Source organism: Salvelinus fontinalis, chromosome 42 (assembly GCF_029448725.1).
Source record: "Salvelinus fontinalis isolate EN_2023a chromosome 42, ASM2944872v1, whole genome shotgun sequence".
Classification (NCBI taxonomy): domain Eukaryota; kingdom Metazoa; phylum Chordata; class Actinopteri; order Salmoniformes; family Salmonidae; genus Salvelinus; species Salvelinus fontinalis.
Window position 1 is genome coordinate 8559968 of NC_074706.1, and position 15847 is coordinate 8575814.

The 15847-nt window shown below is 46.9% G+C and overlaps 1 protein-coding gene across 4 annotated transcripts in view; it reads right to left on the reverse strand.

Annotated features, from left to right (window-relative positions):
• Window positions 1-15847, reverse strand: part of LOC129841361 (teneurin-3-like) — a 527857-nt gene that overhangs the window by 106347 nt on the left and 405663 nt on the right. The gene's annotated exons all lie outside the window — the stretch shown is intronic.

Consider the following 15847-nt stretch of genomic DNA (forward strand, 5'->3'; position numbering starts at 1 on the left):
CCCATCGAACACTTCTGGGATGAATTGGAACGCCGACTGCGAGCCAGGCCTAATCGCCCAACATCAGTGCCCGACCTTACTAATGCTCTTGTAGCTGAATGGAGGAAGCAAGTCCCCGCAGCAATGTTCCAACATCTAGTGGAAAGCCTTCCCAGAAGAGTGGAGGCTGTAATAGCAGCAAAGGGGGGACCAACATTGGTGCCAGTGTTATCTGGAGACATACCTATTACAGCAGTGGTGCCACTCCCAGTGCGAGTTGAATTTCCTGAAACTAATCTATGGATGAAAACCCACCACCATAGAGATCAGTGGTGCCAGTGTAGTCTATAGATAATCATTATAGTCTTTCTATTCCCCATAACCTTGATAACTCTGTTCATTTACATAAATTCTGCCTGGAAAACCGCTGTGAGATCTAATGTTTCATGGCGTCTTGTGTGTGTTTTCTCCACGTTTTATTGATATCTTTCTAAGAGAAGAAGTGAGACGGTTCTCACACAATGACTCAGCCTTCAACACCCATTAACTACAAGCTTTGTGTCTACAGACTTACGATTCTGGGAATACTATGGTGTTGCTCTGGATATTCACTACTTCAGCGCACGCACACGCACACGCACACGCACACACACACAGTACTAGGAGGTTAATGGATCCAGGTATAACGGTCATTCCCTCTGGCCCTGCAACATGTTCCAGTTACACTTACTGACGGATGGAGTGAGTGTGCAAATGGAGAAAAGGAGGCAGGGATGGATATGGACTGATAGCGGTTTCTAACAGGACCACAGGCACATACTGCATCATGTTGGTGGCTCTGGGTCTGGCATTGCTCTCCCTCAACCCTCTGACAGTAGAGCCCACAGGAAGGAGTAATGATTAATACATGACTTTAGAGTCTCACCCCCGCTCTTCCCGGCCTGCACACACTCCCTCGCTCCATCTCTCTCTCTCTCTCTACCTCTCTCTGTCTCGATAAAGCGGAAAACTCACCAGAAGCGGGCGGCCGGAGCAAGCAGAGGGAGGCGGGTGGAAGGACGGGACGGCCAGAGCAGTGACTGTATGCTGGCAGGATAGTCCATATCTCAAATCATCCTTGCTGATCGCGATGTTGTGTTTCCATAAGTGGATGGTCTAATTTAGGATGTATGGTAAAGCCTCAACCCTTAGCTACCTCTTCAAATGAGCTCGAAAAAAAGGGATGAATTACATTTGTAATGTTTTGTGTGAATACAGCGCCAGCGATAAAATGCAAAAAATAAAGACACGTTCTTATTGAGCGAAGCGACAAAGCGGACAAGCCGACCGCCCGGGTTCGGTTGGATCCTTATAATTCAAAACAATGCATTCTAGAATACATCCCACACACCTTTGGTGAGTTTAGACCATTACTCCCTTCCTATTTCCTACCTCCTCTCTCTTTGCCTCTATCACCCCTGACTACCACTGCTCTGTTCTCCTCTCTCTTCTCTTCACTTCTGTCCACCCTTCTCTGTATTCATCCATCCATCTGTCTATCTCTCTCTCCCCCACTGACTTCCCCTTTTCTGTTCTCTCTCCATCCATTCGCTCTCTCGTCTCGTTTCCTTCCGTCTCTCCTCCGGACTCTCTCTTTCTTTCCTCGATCCTCCTCACTCTCTCCTCCCTCCTCTCCCTCTCTGTCTCTCCCTAACCCTCTTTCCTTCTCTCCATCTCTCTTTTCCCTCCCCAAGCATCCATGTCTGGTCCCGTGATGGCCTGTCCTGTCACATGTCACCCGAGAGCTCCTCGTCAGAACAGCTGACTCCACATTTCCCACAAGCCTCTGGGGCAGGAGAGGAGGAGTGGAATGGAGCATTTTTCTGTGCGAGTTATTCGTCAGAGTAGAGTCCCAGTCACCTCCGCTCTGAGCCACCAGCGCCACACGGGGGTGGACTAACACAGTGACTGTCTAAAGGTGTAGATGGGGGGACTGAGGCTTGATTAAAACTGCCATACTAGCATATGACTATTGAGTGGCCAATGTATTGCTTTTTAAAAATGGTATGCTAGTGTGGGTTTAGATACATGAACCTGAGACTGAACCCTTACTCAAGAGGGGGAGACAGACAGACCGATTCAATCAGTGAGTGGTGGAGGGAAAGGGAGAAGAGGGGGAAGAGAGACAGAAGCTAAAAGAGGAGGGGTGGGGAGAAGGAGGACAGGAGGGAGTGTCCTTGATGCTCACCAGCAGTGACCTCCAGCTCACCCAGGCAGAACGGAATCAACCCGCTCTTTAAAAAGCAGCTTCTGCCCTCTGCTACCACCCCCACCTCTATTTCTCTCTTACTCTCTTTCTCTGTTCCTCAACAGACACTCATCACTCCCCTCTTCTGTCTCTTTCTACCACCCTCTTTTTCTGGGGGAGGAACACTTCCTCTTATATCCCTCATATAATAGAGTTCGCTGAGTTGAGACAACACGGAGCTCTGGGACGCGTTATAGTCAGAGGCCCCTAAGGGTGACTTCACCCCTTACAACCCCATCCCCCCTATGTCACACTTCACTCCCCCACCTCCCCTTCACCCTACTATACCCCCCTATGCCTACGGGATAGACAGGAGGGGTCAGAGGTGAGGCAGGAGGGACTCACTCCTCTCTCACAGCCATTATTTAAACTAATAAACAAATGAGTCTCTCAACGGGAGAAGGAGAGGAGAGGGGTCTGTGTGTGAGGGGTTCTGTGGTCTGATTAATGTATTTATGAAGCCAGACACTTCCATTCTACCTCACCATAGGGAGCACTCTTTGAGACAGAGTGACAACTGCTGGTGTAAAAAGGGCTTCATAATTACATTAATTGACAAGCCCGTGAAACGTTGTTTAAAATGAGTTTTCAATCTATTTGCCATTTAAGTTGTCACTTCCATACTGTATTCCTTAGCGGGAGTGAAGATGAGAAAGGAGGGTTTGTTTCACACTTTGATGCAGTACTTTAAATGCATTAGCCAGAGTGTGGATAATGACGGTAATGCTTTTGATATAAATCTGGGTCGGAGTCTGGTCTAAGGTGATGAAAGGCTTGACGTCTGGGTTTTTAGATCAGTTTTTATGTCAAACATTCATTAACGACATCCGGATATCAAACGGCCTGATCAATACCACTGATGGGATTACAGGATCATTTGGCGTGAGGCGTTATCGCCCCATTATCCCGTTATACAATATCTGACAGGTCTTTTTTTTCTCTCGTTTTGATGGCCGGCATTATAGAGCTGTTCAGACGCGTGTGTGCCCGTGTGTGTGTGTCCGCGCGTGCATACCTGTGTGTGGCTCCCCACACACCTTTCCTCAGCCTCATTGAAAAGAGCTGATCTCTGTAACCCATCACTAACATTAATATCCCAGCTGACCGATGAAATTCAATTGATATTAACACTTAGGAGAAGAAGAACTATGTTACATTTACTGTAGATAGGCTGTAGTCAGCGATATGATTCCGCATCTGGGTAATTACATTCTAGCAGGCTAAGCATTGTAATTAAATAGGGGTTGTGTCCAAAATGGCACCTTATTCATACATAGTGCCCTACTTTTTTCCAATGGGCCCTGGTCAAAAGTAGTTCACTACATAGGGAATAGGGTGTGATTTCAGACACACACAGGGTGTGTAACACTGGCCTGGTCCCTGGTGGGACAACGATCTGCTAGGGGACAGAGGACGACGGACGTTTTTAGATTAATAAAGATGTATAATGAACTTGATAGTGATGAGCAGGATAGGTATGAAGGCAATCAAAGCAAGTCATGAACAACATAATGAATTGAGAGCTGTCTCTCATGGAAGTCTCAGTGTGTGTATGTGTGTGTGTGTGTGTGTGTGTGTGTGTGTGTGTGTGTGTGTGTGTGTTTACGTAGGTACGTGCGCGTGCACATGCATGTATGTGTATGTGTGATGCACATGTATGTGTGTGTGTGTATGTGTTAGTGTGTGTGTGTGTGTTAGTGTGTGTATGTGTTAGTGTGTGTGTTAGTGTGTATATATGTGTTAGTGTGTGTGTGTGTATGTGTTAGTGTGTGTGTGTGTTAGTGTGTGTGTGTATGTGTTAGTGTGTGTGTGTATGTGTTAGTGTGTGTGTTAGTGTGTATATATGTGTTAGTGTGTGTGTGTGTATGTGTTAGTGTGTGTGTACTGTGTACTGGAGGACCTCCTCCAGTCTGTGAATAGGGCCTGATTAATGCATACACACAATAAAGAGGCCTGGCAGTGAACACAACCTCCCCACTCTGGGGTAGATTGGAGGGGCCTGGCTGGTGGATTGATCGGCTAATTCAGACTGATTGGAGCCCTGAAACCCTCCAATGACTCCAGATGATCGCTGCACGCACGCACGCACGCACGCACGCACGCACGCACGCACGCACGCACGCACACACACACACACACCGCACACACACACCACACACACACACACACACACACACACACACACACACACACACACACACACACACACACACACACACACACACACACACACACACACAAACACAAACTACCCTATCAAACCCAAATCAACAGCTCTTAGGGATTCAAGCTTGTAATGACTAGGGGTTAAATTTTCCAGTTGTAAACACAAGTGTTACAGTCCAAAAAATGGTTCAATAACAGATGTACAATGATAGAATTTTCTGCTAGAGCTGTGGTGTGCCGAAGAGTAGTGGTGTGTGTGTGTGTGTGTGTGTGTGTGTGTGTGTGTGTGTGTGTGTGTGTGTGTGTGTGTGTGTGTGTGTATGTGTGCCTGTTCACTCACAGAGTAGAAAAGAGCAGTCTAAGAGGCCCCAGACTTAGAGAGATAAACAGTGTGTCTTGTCGCCGATCCAATTTCTTGCTTCTTAAACTGGCCACAGATGGCCTGTACTGTGTGGCGCGTTCTGCTCCCTCCCTCTCTCTCTCTCTCTCTCTCTCTCTCTCTCTCCCTCTCAGACCAGACCCTCCCCAGGCTGAACCAGCTTCAGACTCTTTCCCCACGCATAAGTGTGCGTCCCAAATGCCACCATCACCCCTATTCAGTGCACTACTGTTGACCAGGGCCTGTACGGAATAGGGTGCCATTTGGGACGCACACACATACTTGTCCTCACTCATTAATGACAAAGGGGGATTTGAGGGGAAAGTTAGTGTTCTTGGCCAAAAAGGCTCAGTCGAGGATCAGTCAGCGGGAGCCCAAAGCCATCGGGAGGGCTGATTGGCCGATTCCACTAATTTATCCCTGATTCCAACTAATCCTGATGGTTACACTTTCAGGAAGTGCACACGTTTTCTGATTGGGTTTAATGAATAATTGCGGGACACTACTTTGTGCCTACTTTGCTAGCGCCGTACTGCTACCTCCATTAGCCCACAGCCAGTGCACTTAAAGCTGGTATGTTATGTTAGTGTCCCAAACCGCCCAGCTAATAACATCAGAAGAGCCAGACACACAGAGCCTGCCTGTGAAACTTCCCCACGGTAATGGGCACGGCGACGGCCTCTAAAAACCCCGCCGCTGGTTTTACTAGACACTATTAAAGTATGCCCTGGAGGAGGCGGCCATTTTAAGTTTGACGCCAAGGCGGAATGGGAAACGACACATTCTTCCTGCTCTGGCGCTTTGGGTGCCTCGCTGTGCCAAGGTTGTGAAGTGGAGTTCTAGCCGGAGGGGGACGGAGGGAGGCATAGTTCGCTGTTTGGGGAAGGGCCTGTGAACTTTAGAACCAGAGGGTTAGCTAAACCGTGACTACGTCCCAAATAGCACCCTATTCCCTATATAGAGCACTACTTTTGGCCAGCGCTCTGGGCAAAAGAAGTGCACTACCTATGGAATAGGCTGTCATTTGGGACACATGTTGTGACTGCCACAGCTTGCCGTTGGCTCACCATAAAACCAGAAGTGAGTCTTTCATCCTAGTCCAGGCCCTGGCAGTGACACATGGCCTTCTCCCTGGGTCTGCCATTCACCGCCACGCCTGTCTGTAATCTCCTGACATATGACACAGTGGATAAAGGTGTGACAGCGTATCAGTTCTTTACAGGGCGATGAACTCAAGCCCTGGATGACAGAGGCTCTACCACCTTGCCTGTCCTGTGAACGGAAACACCAGCACACACACACACACACACACACACACACACACACACACACACACACACACACACACACACACACAGACACCTGCATACATACAGCATGCGCACACACACCTCCTCCGTTCCTCTAACATTAGAGATGTATCTCTCCTCACTGTGCCGATGACTGTGCACACATACATACATACATACATACATACATACATACATACATACATACATACATACATACATACAGTGGGGCAAAAAAGTATTTAGTCAGCCACCAATTGTGCAAGTTCTCCCACTTAAAACGATGAGAGAGGCCTGTAATTTTCATCATAGGTACACTTCAACTATGAAAGACAAAATGAGGGGAAAAAATCCAGAAAATCACATTGTAGGTGTTTTTATGAATTTATTTGCAAATTATGGTGGAAAAAAAAGTTTCTAAATACTTTGTTATATACCCTTTGTTGGCAATGACAGAGGTCAAACGTTTTCTGTAAGTCTTCACAAGGTTTTCACACACTGTTGCTGGTATTTTGGCCCATTCCTCCATGCAGATCTCCTCTAGAGCAGTGATGTTTTGGGGCTGTTGCTGGGCAACACGGACTTTCAACTCCCTCCAAAGATTTTCTATGGGGTTGAGATCTGAAGACTGGCTAGGCCACTCCAGGACCTTGAAATGCTTCTTACGAAGCCACTCCGTTGCCCGGGCGGTGTGTTTGGGATCATTGTCATGCTGAAAGACCAAGCCACGTTTCATCTTCAATGCCCTTGCTGATGGAAGGAGGTTTTCACTCAAAATCTCACAATACATGGCCCCATTCATTCTTTCCTTTACACGGATCAGTTGTCCTGCTCCCTTTGCAGAAAAACAGCCCCAAAGCATGATGTTTCCACCCCCATGCTTCACAGGAGGTATGGTGTTCTTTGGATGCAACTCAGCATTCTTTGTCCTCCAAACATGGCGAGTTGAGTTTTTACCAAAAAGTTATATTTTGGTTTCATCTGACCATATGACATTCTCCCAATCTTCTTCTGGATCATTCAAATGCTCTCTAGCAAACTTCAGACGGGCCTGGACATGTACTGGCTTAAGCAGGGGGACACGTCTGGCACTGCAGGATTTGAGTCCCTGACGGCGTAGTGTGTTACTGATGGTAGGCTTTGTTACTTTGGTCCCAGCTCTCTGCAGGTCAATCACTAGGTCCCCCCGTGTGGTTCTGGGATTTTTGCTCACCGTTCTTGTGATAATTTTGACCCCTCGGGGTGAGGTCTTGCGTGGATCGAGGGATCCCCAGATCGAGGGAAATTATCAGTGGTCTTGTATGTCTTCCATTTCCTAATAATTGCTCCCACAGTTGATTTCTTCAAACCAAGCTGCTTACCTATTGCAGATTCCCAGCCTGGTGCAGGTCTACAATTTTGTTTCTGGTGTCCTTTGACAGCTCTTTGGTCTTGGCCATAGTGGAGTTTGGAGTGTGACTGTTTGAGGTTGTGGACAGGTGTCTTTTATACTGATAACAAGTTCAAACAGGTGCCATTAATACAGGTAACGAGTGGAGGACAGAGGAGCCTCTTAAAGAAGAAGTTACAGGTCTGTGAGAGCCAGAAATCTTTCTTGTTTGTAGGTGACCAAATACTTATTTTCCACCATAATTTGGAAATAAATTCATTAAAAATCCTACAATGTGATTTTCTGGATTTTTTTCCCTCATTTTGTCTGTCATAGTTGAAGTGTACCTATGATGAAAATGACAGGCCTCTCTCATCTTTTTAAGTGGGAGAACTTGCACAATTGGTGGCTGACTAAATACTTTTTTGCCCCACTGTATGTATATATATATATATATATATATATATATATATATATATATATGCATACATGGAATCAGTTTCCAGTACCGCTCAGCAGACTGCTCTCTTCCTGGGAGGTCAGCTTCACACTCCCAATAGCATGTATTCTAGTTTAGCAACAGCCTACCTGCATGTTCAGCCTCTGGGTTTTAACTAAGCAGACGTTCCTTGTCTGTGTGTGTGTGTCTGTATGTGTGTGTGTGTGCGTGTGTGATAATATCATGATCTCCTAGACAGTTGTGGGAAACACACACAAGATTAAAGAGCTGTGAGCCATGTTTATTGTGTGGCGTTGGACTTATTTTAAGCAGTGTGTGCGTGTGTGTGTGTGTGTGTGTGTGTGTGTGTGTGTGTGTGTGTGTGTGTGTGTGTGTGTTGGATCTGCCTAGATCTGTCTGGATATGTCTAGCCTGGAGAGAGATGTTGAGTCGTCACACTAATGAATAAAAACACAGAGACAAAAGGGAGATAGCAAGGGCGTGTGTGTGTGTGTGTATGTGTGTGTTGGTGTGTGTGTGTGTGTGTGTTGGTGTGTGTGGGTGACCTCTTGGCCTCCCCAGCTACTGATTAAAACCATATTGAAAATGGTTTGTCTTGTTTCTCCCTCTCCATCATCCTCGGGGAGATTTGATTAATATATTAATTGGTCGGCAACGCAAACGATGGACTCATGGTGTAGTGTAATAAACTGAGTTGAGCAAATGGTACCCTATTCCCTTTGTAGTGCACTACTTTCACCTAGAGCCATATGGGCCGTGGTCGAAAGAAGTGCACTATAAAGGGAATATGGTGCCATTTGGGGCGTATTCTGACATGACAGTTATTAAATACAACACGGCTCACGCGCACGCGAAAACACACACACACACGTACACACACACACACGTACACACACACACACACACACGAACACACACACACACACACGTACACACACACACGAACACACGTACACACACACACACACACACACACACACACACACACACACACACACACACACACACACACACACACACACACACACACACACACACACACACACACACACACACACACACACACACACACACACACACACACACACACACACACACAGGGAAGAAAGAGCTGGGCTGGGCCTAGTGTCTGGCATCTGGTGACTGGTATTTAAATGGTATGGGCTGTTCTACTGGGTGGGGTATATATCTAGATCCTGTTCATGGATGTCTCTGTGTGATAGCATCTTATGTCTCTGTGTGATAGACTCTTATGCCTCTGTGTGATAGACTCTTATGCCTCTGTGTGATAGACTCTTATGCCTCTGTGTGATAGACTCTTATGCCTCTGTGTGATAGACTCTTATGCCTCTGTGTGATAGACTCTTATGCCTCTGTGTGATAGACTCTTATGCCTCTGTGTGATAGCCTATTTTGCCTCTGTTGTGATAGCTTCTTATCTCATATGCCTCTGTGTGATAGCTTCGTATGTCTCTGTGTGATAGTCGTATGTCTCTGTGTGATTGCCTCTTATGCCTCTGTGTGATAGCTTCTTATGTATCTGTGTGATAGCCTAGTATGCCTCTGTGTGATAGCTTCTTATCTCTTATGTCTCTGTGTGATAACTTCTTATGTCTCTGTGTGATAGCCTCTTATGCCTCTGAGTGATAGGCTCTTATGCCTCTGTGTGATAGCCTCTTATGCCTCTGTGTGATAGCCTCTTATGCCTCTGTGTGATAGCCTCTTATGCCTCTGTGTGATAGCCTCTTATGCCTCTGTGTGATAGCCTCTTATGCCTCTGTGTGATAGCCTCTTATGCCTCTGTGTGATAGCCTCTTATGCCTCTGTGTGATAGCCTCTTATGCCTCTGTGTGATAGCCTCTTATGCCTCTGTGTGATAGCCTCGTATACCTTTGTTTGATAGCCTCTTATGCCTCTGTGTGATAGCCTTTTATGCATATCTGTGATAGGCTCTTATGTCTCTGTGTGATAGCCTCTTATGTCTCTGTGTGATAGCCTCTTTACGCCTCTGTGTAATAGCCTCTTATGCCTCTGTGTAATAGCCTCTTATGCCTCTGTGTAATAGCCTCTTATGCCTCTGTGTAATAGCCTCTTATGCCTCTGTGTGATAGCCTCTTATGCCTCTGTGTGATAGCCTCTTATGCATCTGTTAGGTCTCCCTGTCCCCACAGTCCCCATCCCCAGTCAGGTCTCCCTGTCCCCACAGTCCCCATCCCCAGTCAGGTCTCCCCATCCCCAGTTAGGTCTCCCTGTCCCCACAGTCCCCATCCCCAGTCAGGTCTCCCCGTCCCTACAGTCCCCATCCCCAGTCAGGTCTCCCCGTCCCCATAGTCCCCATCCCCAGTCAGGTCTCCCCGTCCCCATAGTCCCCATCCCCAGTCAGGTCTCCCCGTCCCTACAGTCCCCATCCCCAGTCAGGTCTCCCCGTCCCCATAGTCCCCATCCCCAGTCAGGTCTCCCCGTCCCCATAGTCCCCATCCCCAGTCAGGTCTCCCCGTCCCTACAGTCTCCATCCCCAGTCAGGTCTCCCCGTTCCCCCTTGCCACCCAGCGCCCCACAGCCACTGAACAGGACAGGAAGTGTTGGGGTTTCAGTGTCAACATGGCTGCTGTTGTCTGTGATCAGGGTGAGTGGTCAGGCCTCAGATAGATCATCCTCCTGAACAAAGAGAAACCCATGCTGATGCTGACACACTGGGAAGTTCCTGGGTCACTACCCCTAAGGGAACACTAGTGTGTGTGTGCATGTGTGTGTGTGTGTGTGTGTGTGTGTGTGTGTGTGTGTGTGTGTGTGTGTGTGTGTGTGTGTGTGTGTGTGTGTGTGTGTACTCCCCAGCTCACTTTAACCCCCTGATACTGCCAGCCGGAGCGTTCAGGCTACACTTCAGTGCTCCCTCTTTTCACACGATCACAAAAGTAATCCTGTGAGAAGATTCCTGTAGTTGTCTAGCCTACAAGGTAAGAGCAGCGAATGGATTGACTTGGACACTAGTAACTGGGGAGGATTGCGTTGTTTCCATTAATGTGTACACATAGGGCCTGAATTATGAGAAACAAGAAACATTTGAATAACATGTTGTGAGACTATTCTGAACAGTGGGACCTGGAGTAAGACTGAACACAGGCCTGGGCTCCAACTGGTGATACAAGTAGACGGATTGGAACCGTTTTATAGGAATGACAAAGGTACTATTGTTCTAATTCATACTCTCTGCGACAATTTAAAGCAATTTCCGTCTCGATATTTTAGCAAGTACATATTTTCAAAAACAATTAAGGATCAAAAAACAATCAAATCAAAATGTCTTACAAAAAGTCCTCCAGGAATCCTGCAGAGAGTTTTACACTACAAACACCCTGTAGGGACATTAGAACACAACAGTTTATTGGTTTATTTGTTTCCCCATTCGCTTTCCAAAAGCAGTTACTCTTCCTGGGGTCCACAATATCACAACACATGACAAGTAACAAGACACTGATACACTGGACAGAAGAATGTGAGCATTAGAGAGAGAGAGAGTGTGTGTGTGTGTGTGTGTGTGTGTGTGTGTGTGTGTGTGTGTGTGTGTGTGTGTGTGTGTGTGTGTGTGTGTGTGTGTGTGTGTGTGTGTGTGTGTGTGTGTTTGTGTGTGTGTGTGTCCCCTCATTGTGTTACTCTGTCTGCCACATATCCTGAGGGATAACTAGCTGATAGTAGCTGAGACTGAGTGTCCAGGCTGCAACAGATCCTGGGAGATAACTAGCTGATAGTAGCTGAGACTGAGGGTCCAGGCTGCAACTGATCCTGGGGGATAACTAGCTAATACTGAGGGTCCAGGCTGCTACAGATCCTGGGGGATAACTAGCTGATAGTAGCTGAGACTGAGTGTCCAGGCTGCAACAGATCCTGGGGGATAACTAGCTGATAGTAGCTGAGACTGAGGGTCCAGGCTGCAACAGATCCTGGGGGATAACTAGCTTATAGTAGCCGAGACTGAGGATCCTGGCTGCAACTGATCCTGGGGGATAACTAGCTGATAGTAGCTGAGACTGAGGATCCAGGCTGCAACAGATCCTGGGGGATAACTAGCTGATAGTAGCTGAGACTGAGGGTCCAGGCTGCAACAGATCCTGGGGGATAACTAGCTGATAGTAGCTGAGACTGAGGGTCCAGGCTGCAACAGATCCTGGGGGATAACTAGCTGATAGTAGCTGAAACTGAGGGTCCAGGCTGAGCTAAGCCGGTTAAGATATTCACAGGATTTAGATTGCTGTTGACACATATTTTTAAAATATTGTTGAAGGGGAAGCCACAGACCTCTACAAGAAGCATTTTTAAACCGCTCATCTGCGTAGGTTAGAGACCCCGATTATGGCCAGCGGGAAAAGGGAGGGAGGAGGGGTGGTGTGTGTGTGTACGTGCGTGTGCACATGCATGTACATACCATGATCTCCTAAACAGTTGTGGGAAACACACACGAGATGAAAGAGCTGTGAGCCATGTTTATTGTATGACGTTGGACTTATTTTAAGCAGTGTGTGTGTGTGTGTGTGTGTGTGTGTGTGTGTGTGTGTGTGTGTGTGTGTGTGTGTGTGTGTGTACATTCCTGTGCATCTTTAAGTAGTTTTTTATTACAGAGAAAAACCTCTGAAATGTAAACTACTTACACTTCTGCACAATTCTTAACTGTTTTTCGTCTGCGTTTTTAAGATAGGCCAGCTGAAGGGAGACAGCAGCGAGACAGAATAATGGAGTTAGGTGACTCCACTGAGGTTTTCCAGTGAGCTGATTGTTTGATTGGTTTCTCCCCAGACAACTTACAGCCCAATCCACAAGAGACGTGATCCACAGAAGACGTGTGTGCGGTCAGATCTCTGCTTTCTCTCGTCCACGTTCTCTCTCTCTTTCAAGCCTAACCCGGCGCCTGTCTCCTGTGGCTCTTAGCGTGTGGCAGGCGCGGTACTCCTGGGTACCGGTGGGCACGGGGGGAGTGGGGCGGGCAAGAAGGGCGCAGGGGCGCATCCTCATCTCAGGTTCCCCCAGGAAACACAAACTCCAGAGACGTCTCTTTTGTGTTCCGTCTCTCTTTCTCGCTCTTTGTTTTCTGTCTCCTTCTCTTCCCATCGTCTCCCTACCACGACAAAGAACCACACAGCAGAGCACGGTGCTCAGGTGACTCCTGTGTCCTCCCAGGGTTTCGTCTCGGTTACAGAAACGCTAGTCATAAGACACAGAGACGTAGGCGAGGGAGTAGGGACACCATGGAAACTTTCATCCTGTTTTGTCCTGGTTTGGTGTGTATTTACTTGATGCCATATGGGTTCTTTGTTAAAGTGGGAAAAGGCAGAAAGTTAGAATAGGTCAAAAGAGAGAGGAAAACTTCCCTGAGGAACAATAATGAATAGAGGAGTGTGACAGAAACAGACGGACGGAGGGATGAAGGCTACTCCGTCCTCCATGGTTGGTCACAGACCCGCATTACATTATCCTGCCTTTATCTCGACTATCCTAAATGGAATTAGTTCCTGGAACGTTTGAAGTTGTCGACTGTCGTCGGGCAGAGTAGGCTGTGGCCCCATCGTCTCAGAAAAACGCAGAACGTGTTTTTAGAACAGACATACCCCTCCCCATCTTCACAACAACTTTGTCAATATGACTTGACCATGATTATTGACCTTCCAAAATTATACCTAGGAGTTCATCTTCCCAAAATTCTCAATGGTCACACCCTTTATACACAACTCCAGATGAGGTTTAGGTCTTAGAGAACGCCTTGAACCAAATCCAATGTTTTTAGTGTTAACTGTATTTAAGACCAGTTTATTATTGAAAACCCATTCTGATACTGGCTGTAACTCCGTATTTAGTATTTCAATGACCTCACAAGCTTTGGGTGCTGATAAGCTTTAACCTTGGGAAGGAGTGAAGGACAGAGGGAGGGGTGGAGAAGCAAACCAAACAGTGTGTCAATCGTTTGGACACACTCTCTTCCACGGCTCTGGCTACGTGAGACGCCAAGCACATGTAAACAGGAAGCCTTTTGATATGGCTGGGGAAGGGACAGGAGAGAGTGTGTCTGTGTGTGTGTGTGTGTGTGTGTGTGTGTGTGTGTGTGTGTGTGTGTGTGTGTGTGTGTGTGTGTGTGTGTGTGTGTGTGTGTGTGTGTGTGTGTGTGTGTGTGTGTGTGTGTGTGTGTGTCTGTGTGTGTGTGTGTCTGTCTGTGTGTGTGTGTGTGTGTGTGTGTGTGTGTGTGTGTGTCTGTGTGTGTCTGTGTGTGTGTGTCTGTGTGTGTGTCTGTGTGTGTGTGTCTGTGTGTGTGTGTGTCTGTGTGTGTGTGTGTCTGTGTGTGTGTGTGTGTCTGTGTGTGAGTGTGTGTGTATGCCTTTAAAGTGAATAGACAGGGGGGTCCGTGGCCCAGCAACCTTGGATTTCACAGCCCCCCTACTTCTGAGAGAGAACAGTTACCATCTTTATCCTTTATCCTGTTCTCGGCTGGATCTTCAAACACGCTGCGCCAGTAAAAATTCCAGGTGCCACCACAGTGCACTCACACACCCACTCTATCCATACCACTCTGTTTAATGTCATGAGCTCTTTCCAGTCTCTGTGTAATCTGTGCATTTTGCAGGGCCACACCTGTCACTGGTTAGCTGTTAGCTGGGGAACTGGAACACCTACATCATATGTCCTAGTTTAACGAGACAACTGCAGATTCACTGCAACACTGTTGAACACCAGACCTAAACAATGGCCAGGCCTCAATGCAAACATGACACTCAGAACCTGTCTGAGAGGCATATACACACATATACACCCCCCCCCCACCCACACCCACACACACACACACACACACACACACACACACACACAATAACAGCTGAACTCCTTTTCCTAACATCAACTATTTTCAGACCAAATCTATTTCAACCACTACTAATGTCCTCCTAGCTGGGCCTGTCTATACTCTGGGGCAAACTCACATTCTAATGTAATATATAAACGCACAACTTCAGCAATTTGTTGTTTTTTCTGTTCTTAATTAAGCCAAAGAGGTGTTAATGAAGGGATAGGAACTCCTAATGGAAGTGGCTACATAAGAACTGTATATCACTAGATCCATCGGGATTCGAGTCCTCCAACAGCTTTGTTACGTCTACATTTTAAAGGTTAGCCCAGCACCTGTAAGCCGGGGTGTCTCGAGACAGACTAATGAATGTAGTTTCATGTAGGTGCAGGTAAAATTTCGTTAATTATGTTCATTAAAATATTTTTCATTTAATGTCTTTAAAGGTACGAATCTGACATTGTCAGCAGGTTTGTTCTTACGTTGTTGTTTTCTTACTCCCAATAGTTTGACACATTTCCATTCCATACAATCTAAAGAAACAGACATAAAAATGAGTTACTAAAATAACATTTGTGGGCGTCGGAAACAATGAAAACAAAATCTTTCAAAACTCAGAGGTTCAGAGCGCCAAAGAGTGCCATAAAACGGCACCTGTCACACAAGTGCTCTTTGAAAAATAACACAAAACGAAAAAGTCATGGTCGCTCTGAGAGAAGAGATGGGGTGAGAACGATAGAGGAGCGAGAGAGCGAAAGAAGAGTGTCGCTCCTCCTCTCGTTCAAACCTCACACATGTGCACTTCAAACCGCCATGGCCTGCTAATCAACCATTGTGTGAGCTCACTCAGCCAGAGATACACTCCTAACATTGGACTAGGTGAACCAGAGAGACTGGGGGGTAAATGGAGCTGATATAATGGCTGTGAGAGAAAGGGGTAAATGCGGGAGAGAAAGAGAGAGAGAGAGACAGAGAGAGACAGAGACAGACAGAGACAGACAGCGAGATAGAGAGAGACAGAGAGAGAGAGCGAGAGAGAGAGAGACAGAGAGACAGAGAGACAGAGATATGTAGAGACAGAGACAGAGTCACAAA